Here is a 9,076-nt window from a genome sequence, read left to right on the forward strand (position 1 = left end):
GAAAATCCTGAACAAATATTCAAGAAAGCTATTAGAGCTAATGAATGAACTCAACAAATCAGTGGTGTACAAGTTAACACCCCAAAAGCATAGTTTTTCTATACACAAGCAATGAACAATCAGAAGAAACAATCAGAAAAATATCCATTCAAAATAGCAACTAAATAATCAGATATCAATGAATAAATCTTAACCAATGAAGTAAAGAACTTGTACATGGAAAACTACCAAACATAGCTAAAAGAAATCAAAGAAAATATACAAAAATGGAAGGACATTCTGTGTTCATGGAATAGAATACTATTCTTAAAGCTGTCAATCCTACCCAAAGTGGTTTGTAGATTCAGCACAATCCCAATAAAAATTCCAACAGCCTTCTTTGCATGAATTGGAAAAGCCAGTAATCAAATTTATATGGAAGTGTAAGGGGCCTCAAATAGCAAAGCCACCCTCAATCATAAACGTTATTACACAAAGAAGCTGGCAGGCTTGTTCAATCTTCACCCTTGGCAGAAATGGAAGCAAACATGATTAACAAGCACACCAGACTTCTGGGATAGTAGGGATCAGGTTCAGTGCACCATGTTGGAAAGCCAGCAGCAGCCAAGCTTTGGGACCCCACACCCAGCAGGAGTGGAACTTGGGTGTACTTTGATCACTCTTTTGGGGGCAGAGTAGGTAGATTCACTCTATCCACCTTAAAATGCTGGCTGCACACCTGGTCCCAAGACATCCCAGAAGGGAGAGGAAGCAGGGGTCCACCTGGGGACAGTGAGGAAAGATTCACCCTCCCCACCTTAAAGGGGTGCTGCACTCCCATCCTCAGTGTGCCCCAGGAAGGAGAGGAAGAGCTGCATAGTTTGAACATTCTCAGATCAGCATAAGCATATTTAACCTGCCCACCTGGGGGAGGGGCAGTACAGGTTGTGGTAGTTGATTAGATAACTGCAACCAGTGGCTGAGAGCTGCGCAATAGTTTCATCTCAGCAAGGTGGACAGGCGCAGACTCAACCACACCCCCATCAGGGGCTATGTCAGCTAAGAATTAAAGGCACAATAGCATCTTAGCACAGCAGGGAACAATGGGATGAATGGTACTGGACACTAGGGAAGTGTAGAGCTGGGGAAACCTCAAGGAGAAATTTGGGGCCTTTAAGTTTTGGTCTCCAGATGCTGGAATCAATCTACCCCCACTTTTATGGGTCTCTGAGCCTGATTTGGCTGGGAAATCTGATATGGAAAAGGTTGTCACCAAGAGAACTTTCCTACCAAAATTAGTGTTCCAGGTAACAGCAGCTAGAGAAAACAAAAGGATAATTAAAAATAAGTAGAGGAAAAACAAAAACAAATATTGCATTTTAACATTCTTGGAGACAGAACAGGGGAAAGTAAGCTTGCTCCTGTGGATGAAATTTGAGCTCATATAGTGTAATCTCAAAAACTGCATCATATTTCAAAATAAAAATCAGATGAATGAGAGCTGAAAAATATGATTTGTTCACCATGAGCTATTACAGAAGTTCAATATAAGTTCAACTGAGTGTCAAAGTCAAATAATAAGAAAGTGGTAGGCTAAAAAAAACAAAACAAAACAACAACACAGAATAAGCACATCAAAAAGATTAGATGCTGAGATACCAATATAAATATAAGACATATTAAGAAACAGGAAAATATGACCCAGTCAAATGACCAAATTAAACCTCTAGAAAAAACACAGGATCTGAGACAACTAGTTACAGGTATCCAAACAAATCTCCTCAATAAATTCAATGTGAAGGCTAAAGACATTAAGGATATTAAAAAGAAGCTGGGTTAACACAAAAAAGAATTTTAAACCTTTTTAAAAAAAGTAACATCTTATGGGAATGAAAGGCATAGTGGATGAGAGTAAAATATATTAGAGTCATATAACAGCAGATTTCCAATAGCCAAAGAAAGAAAAAGTGAATTAGAAGATGGAGTATCTGAACTTGAAAAGACAGGAGAAGAGAGAGAAAATAATGGGAAAAAATTTAACCATCTCTAAAGGAATTGAATGATTGTATAATACACAAATGTATGTATTTGTATTTGTCCTGGAAGGATAAGAAAACAGAAAAGGGGCAGAAAGACTATCTGAGGAAATAATGACAGAAAATTGTCCAACCCATATGAAAGACAAAAATACCAATATCCAAGAAGGACAACATATTCCAAACAGAATAATTCAGAATAAACCTACTCTAAGACACATATTATTCAAAATATCAAATGCCAGTGATAAAGAGAGAATTATGAAAGAAAAAAGAGAAAATCAATGCATTACATACAAGAGACACTCAGTAAGATTAAGTGCCAATTTCTCATCAGAAACCATGGAGGCAAGAAATTACTGAAAGTGAAAAAGTGCCAAGTAAGAATTCTATACCCAGCAAAACTGTCCTTCAAAGATGAAGGTGAAGTTAAAGTCTTCACAGATAAACAGAAACTGAAAGAGGCTGATTCTAAGATAAAAAACTTACAAGAAATACAGAAATGAGTGCTGCACCCACCCAGAAAGGAAAAGACAGGAGAGAAAGTTAGAAAATATTATTAGTAAGGGTAACAAAAAGGTTAAACAGACAATGGAAAGCCAAAGGATAAAATGGATGAAGTAAGTAATACCTTTACAGTAATAACACTGAATGTTAATGGACTGGACCACCAGTCAAAAGACACAAACTGGTCAAATGTATAAAAACAATATCAGCCATCTATGTCCTCTCTACATGAGACCAACCTTAGATGCATGGAGAACACACATATGATGAAAGTAAAGGTTTGGAAAAAAATAGTCCACACATCATTTAGTGGGAAAGAACCAGAGTAGCCAGACTAATAAAGGGCAAAATATAATTTAAATGCATAACTGCTAAAAGAGATGAAGAAGGATTTTATATATTAATAGTATTGACAATTCATTGAGAAGAAATAACAATAGCAAACATTAATGCAACTAACCAGTGTGCCCAAAAATATTGAGGCAAACACTGGCAATACTGAAGGGAGAAACAGATGTCTCTACAAAAATAGTTGGAGATTTCAATGCATGACTCTCATCATTGTATTGAACATCTAGACATGGGATCAACAGGACAAAAGAGAGCTTGAATAATATGATAAATGAACTATACTTATCAGACATATATAGAATATTGTACTCCAAAATAGCAGGATATACATTATTTTCAAGTGTTCATGGCTCCTTCTCCATGATAGACCATATTTCGGGTCACAGAAGAAGTCTTAATAAATTTTAAAAAGATTGAAATTATACAAAGCACTTTCTTTGACCATATTAGAATGAATGTAGAATGCAATAATATGTAGATAAAGGGAAAACTCACAACAATATGCATGTTAAACAACACATATTTAAACAAATCAGTGAGTGAAGCAGAAATGGAGAAATCAGTAAATATCTCCAGGTGAATAAAAAGGAGAAAACAACATCTGAAAACATATGGCATATTTTGAAGGCAGTGCTGAGGATAATATTTATTGTTCTTAAGGCCACATTTAAAAAGAAAACGAGTTCAAGTAACAGACTAACAATACCTGGAGGAAGCAGAAGAACAGAAAACTAATCCAAAAGCAAGTAGAAAGAAAGAAATAACAAAGAGTAGAAGAGAAATAAATTAGTTTGAAAACAAACAAACAAAAAAAGATAATCAACAAGAGCAAAGGTATTTCTTTGAAAAGATCAGCAAAATTGATAAACCCTTAGACTGGCAAAGAAAAAAGAAGAGAGAAGGTGCAAAAAAAAAAAAAATCAGAAATGAGAGGAAGATCATTACTACTGATCCCATAGGAATAAGAGATATCATAAAATAATATAAACAACCATACCAAATTAGATAACATAGATGAAATGCACGAATTCCTTAGAAAAACATGAACAAATTACATAGACCCTAAAGAAACAGAGACCTCACCAAACCAATCACAAGTAATGAGAGTCACCAAAAACCTGCCCAAAATGAAAAGTTCAGTACCTGCTGGCTTCAAAGAGGAATTCTACCAATCACTCAAAGAAGATTTAATACCAATCTTGCTCAAACGTTTCCAAAATCTTAAACAGGAGAGAATGCTAACAAACACATTCTATGTAGCCAACATCACCCTAATATCAAATCCAGATAAAAGAGGAAATTACAGACTAATTATTTTAATGAATATAGATGAAACAATCCTTCAAAAAAAAAAACTTGCTAACTGAATACAACATCATATTAAAAGAATTTTACATCATCATCAAAAGGGTTTATCCCAGACAAGCAAGGACAGGTTAATATAAAATCAATATAGTATACCGTGTTAATATATTGAAGAGGAAAAAAAATCACATGATCATTTTGATTGATGCAAAAAGGTGTTTGAAAACATCCAGCATCCTTTATTGATAAAAAATTATTCTGACAGGTAGAAATAGAGGGAAACTTTCCTAACATGATAAAGTGCATATGTGAAAAACCCACAGCCAATATACTCAATGGTGAAAGACGGAAAGCTTTTCCACTATCAGAAACAAGACAAAGATGCTCACTCTCTCCACTGTCATTCATTATTGTGCCTGAAGTTCTTAGAGAAATTTGGCAAGAAAAAGAAGTAAAAAGCATCCAAGGGAAGCAGATTTGGCTCAACAAATAGAGCATCCACCTACCACATAGGAGGTCCAGGGTCCAAACCCAGAGCCTCCTGACCCATGTCATGAGCTGGCCCACATGCAGTGCTGATGTGTGCAAGGAGTGCTGTGCCACACAGCGGTGTCCCCTGCATAGGGGTGTCCCATGCACAAGGAGTTTGCCCCATAAGGAGAGCTGCCTGGCACGAAAAAATTGCAGCCTGCCCAGGAGTGGCACCACACACATGGAGAGCTGATGCAGCAAATAATGCAACAAAAAGAGACAGAGGTTCCTGGTGCTGCTGACAAGAATATAAGTGGACACAGAAGAACACACAGCAAGTGGACACAGAGAGCAGACTACTGGGGGTGGGGGTGGGGAAGGATGGGGAAGGGGAGAGAAATAAAAAAATAAAAAAAATTTTTAAAAAGCATCCAAATGTGGAAAGAGTCAAGTAAAACTTCTGCTTTTCATTGATGACATATATGATCCTATAACTAGAAAATCCCCCAAATTTCACAACAGTGCTACTAGAGCTAATAAATGAGTAATGCCATGTGACAGAATAGAAGATTAATACACAAAAATCAATCAAAAGTGTTTGTGTATGCTAATTACGAGCAATCTGAGGAGTAAGTCAGGAAAAAATTCTATTTATAAGAGTGACTAAAAAATAAAGTATATAGGAATAAACTTAACCAAGGACTTCAAGGACTTCTATTCAGAAAACTACAAAACTTTGCTGAAAGAACAAACAAGTTCTAAATAAATGGAAGGACATTCTGCATTCATGGACTAGAAGACTAAATATTATTAAGTCAAGTTTATATAAATTGACTTTCAGACTCAACACAATACCAATAAAACTTCCAAAAGCCTTTTTTGCAGAAATGGAAATATCATTGTCAACTTTATTTGGAAGGGTAAGGGGCATGAATAGTCAAAAATGTCTTAAAAAAGAAAACCCAAGGTGGAGGGCATTCATGTCCTGACTTTTAGCACATTACTTAGCTACAGTGGTAAAAAACAGCATGGTGCTGGCATGAAGAGATACATGCTCACCAATGGAACTGAATGGAGAGTTAAAAAGTGGACCCTCACATTTATACTGAAGTGATTTTTGACAAAGCTCTCAAGCCCTTCCAGATAGGCCAGAAAAATATATTCAACAAATGGTACTGGGAGAACTTTATATCCATAGCCAAAAGAAAGGAAGAGTACTTCTATTTCACACCTTACACAAAAAAATGAAAAAATGGATCAAAGACCTATACATAAAAGTTAGAAACATACAAATCTTAGGAGAAAATGTAGGGAAACATTTTCAAAATCTCTTGATACATGGTGGTTTCTTAAACTTTACATCCAAAGCAAAAGCAATGTAAGAAAAAATAAGTAATTGGGACCTCCTCAAAATTAAACACTTTTGCACTTCAAATGATTTTTACAGGAAGATAAAAAGGCAGATTACCCAATGGAAAGAAAAAGTTTGGAAACCACATATCCAAAAAGGGATTTATTTCCTTGTTATATAGAGTGCTGCGACCTGTGCAGGTGAACTGGGAACTTGAGGAGAGGTGACAGGAGCTGAAGAAAGACACACAGAGACAAAGGTAAGATTAGAGGGAACCAGGTGGGCCAGGGCTAGCTGATGGCAAAGCCAAGGCCCCGAGCTGGCACCACAAGCTTTATCTAAAGCAGTTAACTAGGTCATTGTTCTCAGAGCAGGGGCTATCAGGTATGAAGTTCTTTGAAGAGGGTTTTTTTAGAGTTTCTTCTTATCAGGACATCGGCTCCTTTCTGCTTACCTGCAGATACAGACACAGCTGGCCACATCCTCACCACTCTGTACACATCGATCCTTCCTAGAAACATGGCTTGAGCCCTGCACATTACTACAGGGACCCCTACAGAATTGACTCCCACAGGGCTTCAAAAAGTCCCCCACCATTTTTGAAGAAGACCTGGCAGTGGATCTGGCTTCCTACCCACAGGAAATCTTAAATTGTACTCTCCTTCAGTATGTAAATAACCTCTTGCTGGCTAGTGAGACAGAAGAAAATTTCTGGGAGAGAACTTGTACCCTTCTACAACTTCTAACATAAACTGGCTATGAAGTGTCCTGGAAAAACACTCAGATTTGCCAGCAACAAATTAAGTATCTAAAGTTTGTCATCTCAAAAAAAGAACCAAACCCCGGAGGAAAACTGGCTACTCCCAGACAACCAAGTCATCATCCCAAAGTAGGCTGCCTACACCATTGTTCAACAATACTGCCAGCTCACCCACCAGGAAAAGATTGCTTTAGGAACCCTGTTCAGAAAATATTACTACATTGCCTGGAAGGCCTCATTCTGCACCACCATTAGCAGCTGATGTCAGACCTGTGCTAAAAACAACCCCTCCCAAGGTCCCCAGGCCCTGGCCAGCATCCAACACACAGGAACTGCCACCTTTAAAGACTTGACAATGGACTAAAATGAAGTCAAGGGTATAAGTACTTATTAGTAATAATGGGCACCTTCTTGGGCTGAGTCAAAGCCTTTCCCACCTACACTGAAAAAGCAAAACAAGTAACTAAAGCTTTGCCCCAAGAAATAGATTCCCTGGCAAAGAATACCCTTATCCATAAACAACAACAATGGCTCAACTTTTGTAGCAGCCATCATCCAAGAACTAGCAAAATGTTAGAAATTAAGTGGAAACTCCACACAGCATATAGGCTGCAGAGCTCAGGGAAAGTAAACTGCATGAACCGAACCCTCAAAACCACACTAGCCAAGTTCTGTAAAAAAAAACCAACTCCCCCCCTCCCCAAAAAAAAAAAACCACTGGCTTCCTGTGAGTAAATCTGCTCCCATTAGCCCTCCTTAAAGTCAGATGCACCCCCAGACCCTCAGGCTATTTACCTTTGGAAATTCTGTTTGAACAACCACTCCCAATCATTCAAACCTTCAAAGGAAATCTCAAACTTCTAGGAAAAAAACTGACCAGGATTCTACCTTCCAGCAGTTAGGAAAACCCCAGCCCAAATACACAAAACTATCCTGTCTCAGGATTCCATCCCATTAGGCTACTCAATACACCCACACTTACCTGGAATCTAGCTTAGGTAAAAAGAAATGAAAAAGGAGCCTCTCCAGCCCACCTGGATAGGCCCACATATGGCTATCCTTGTAACCCCCACTGCTCTCAAAGTTCAGGTATTGCCCCTTGGATTTATCATACTAGAGTTAAAAGGGCGCACTCCAATGAAAAACAAAATGACTGAATAACTCACCCTGTACCTGACCTTTGAAAATCTGAATTGTCCAGAGCCACCAAAAATCGCCATCACTTGACCAGATGGACTCCTGTTCTCTGTGGTTCCTGTTCCTCTTCAAACTGCTCAACTTACTGTTTGGGACTGAACTAACAACTGCAGTTCTCAGAAACTGGAATGTAGTTAAAAAAAATACTAATCTTAATAACATACTTGTGTCTTGTAAAATGCTTTACTACCTTAAGTTGTTTGTCCATTTAACTAGAGTGACACCCTATAAAAATTAGAAGGGCATCAAAGGGGGGAATTTTTGAGAAATAAAAAGCATAACCTTGCAGAAAAATATCTAATGAGCCACTCCTGCCCACACTTCTGTAAATCAGCCCCTAAAAACATGGCCTTGCAGGATACTACCAAATGAACCACTCCTACCCACCCCTTCTGTAATTGAATAAACAACTCCTGCCCCCTGCCTCTGTAAAACAGCCCATGAAAGCATGATGTTGCACCTGCCTTCTGCTTTTGTAACCCCACTTGCAAAATTTCACCTAGCAACACATTAGCCAATGAATGAGAGCCATGCTAGTCCTGCATAAAATCCTACATAAACTTATGAAAATTGAGAAATGGGGCTTAGAATTTGAAGATTGACTCTCCTCTGGACCCATGCATAATAAAGCTGTTCCTCTGCCTCTCTGAGTATGTTTGGATTTTTCTGCCACTCAGAACTCCTGACTTTGCTATAACACTCTGGGTGTGATACACTTTAATTGCATTAAATTCAGTTGAGGGGCATTTGATTAAATTACTTGATAGGATTGCTTTAGGGTTTTTAAATTCAACCACACCAGTAAAAGCCATGACTCAGGTTGAATTCCCATCCCCACTTTGGGTTTTATATAAATAGACACTCACACAGAAGAACAGACACAAAAAAAGAGAGCTCTGTCATTCTTGACCCTGTCATGTGACAGAAGAGAGAAGGCTCAGATGGCTGGGGACCAGGAAAAGATGAGACATTTCATATGATAGATCACAACTGAGATCAGGAAGAAAGAAGAACCATCAAAGCTGACACAGGAGGCCTGGAAATAAGCAAGCCTTATGTCAGGAAAGAGGATTACAGGATCACTTAAGAATGAAGCCGAAAGTGCTGAGCCCATGGAGC

The sequence above is a fragment of the Dasypus novemcinctus genome, chromosome 26 (genome assembly GCF_030445035.2).
Source record: "Dasypus novemcinctus isolate mDasNov1 chromosome 26, mDasNov1.1.hap2, whole genome shotgun sequence".
In the NCBI taxonomy this organism is placed as follows: Eukaryota; Metazoa; Chordata; class Mammalia; order Cingulata; family Dasypodidae; genus Dasypus; species Dasypus novemcinctus.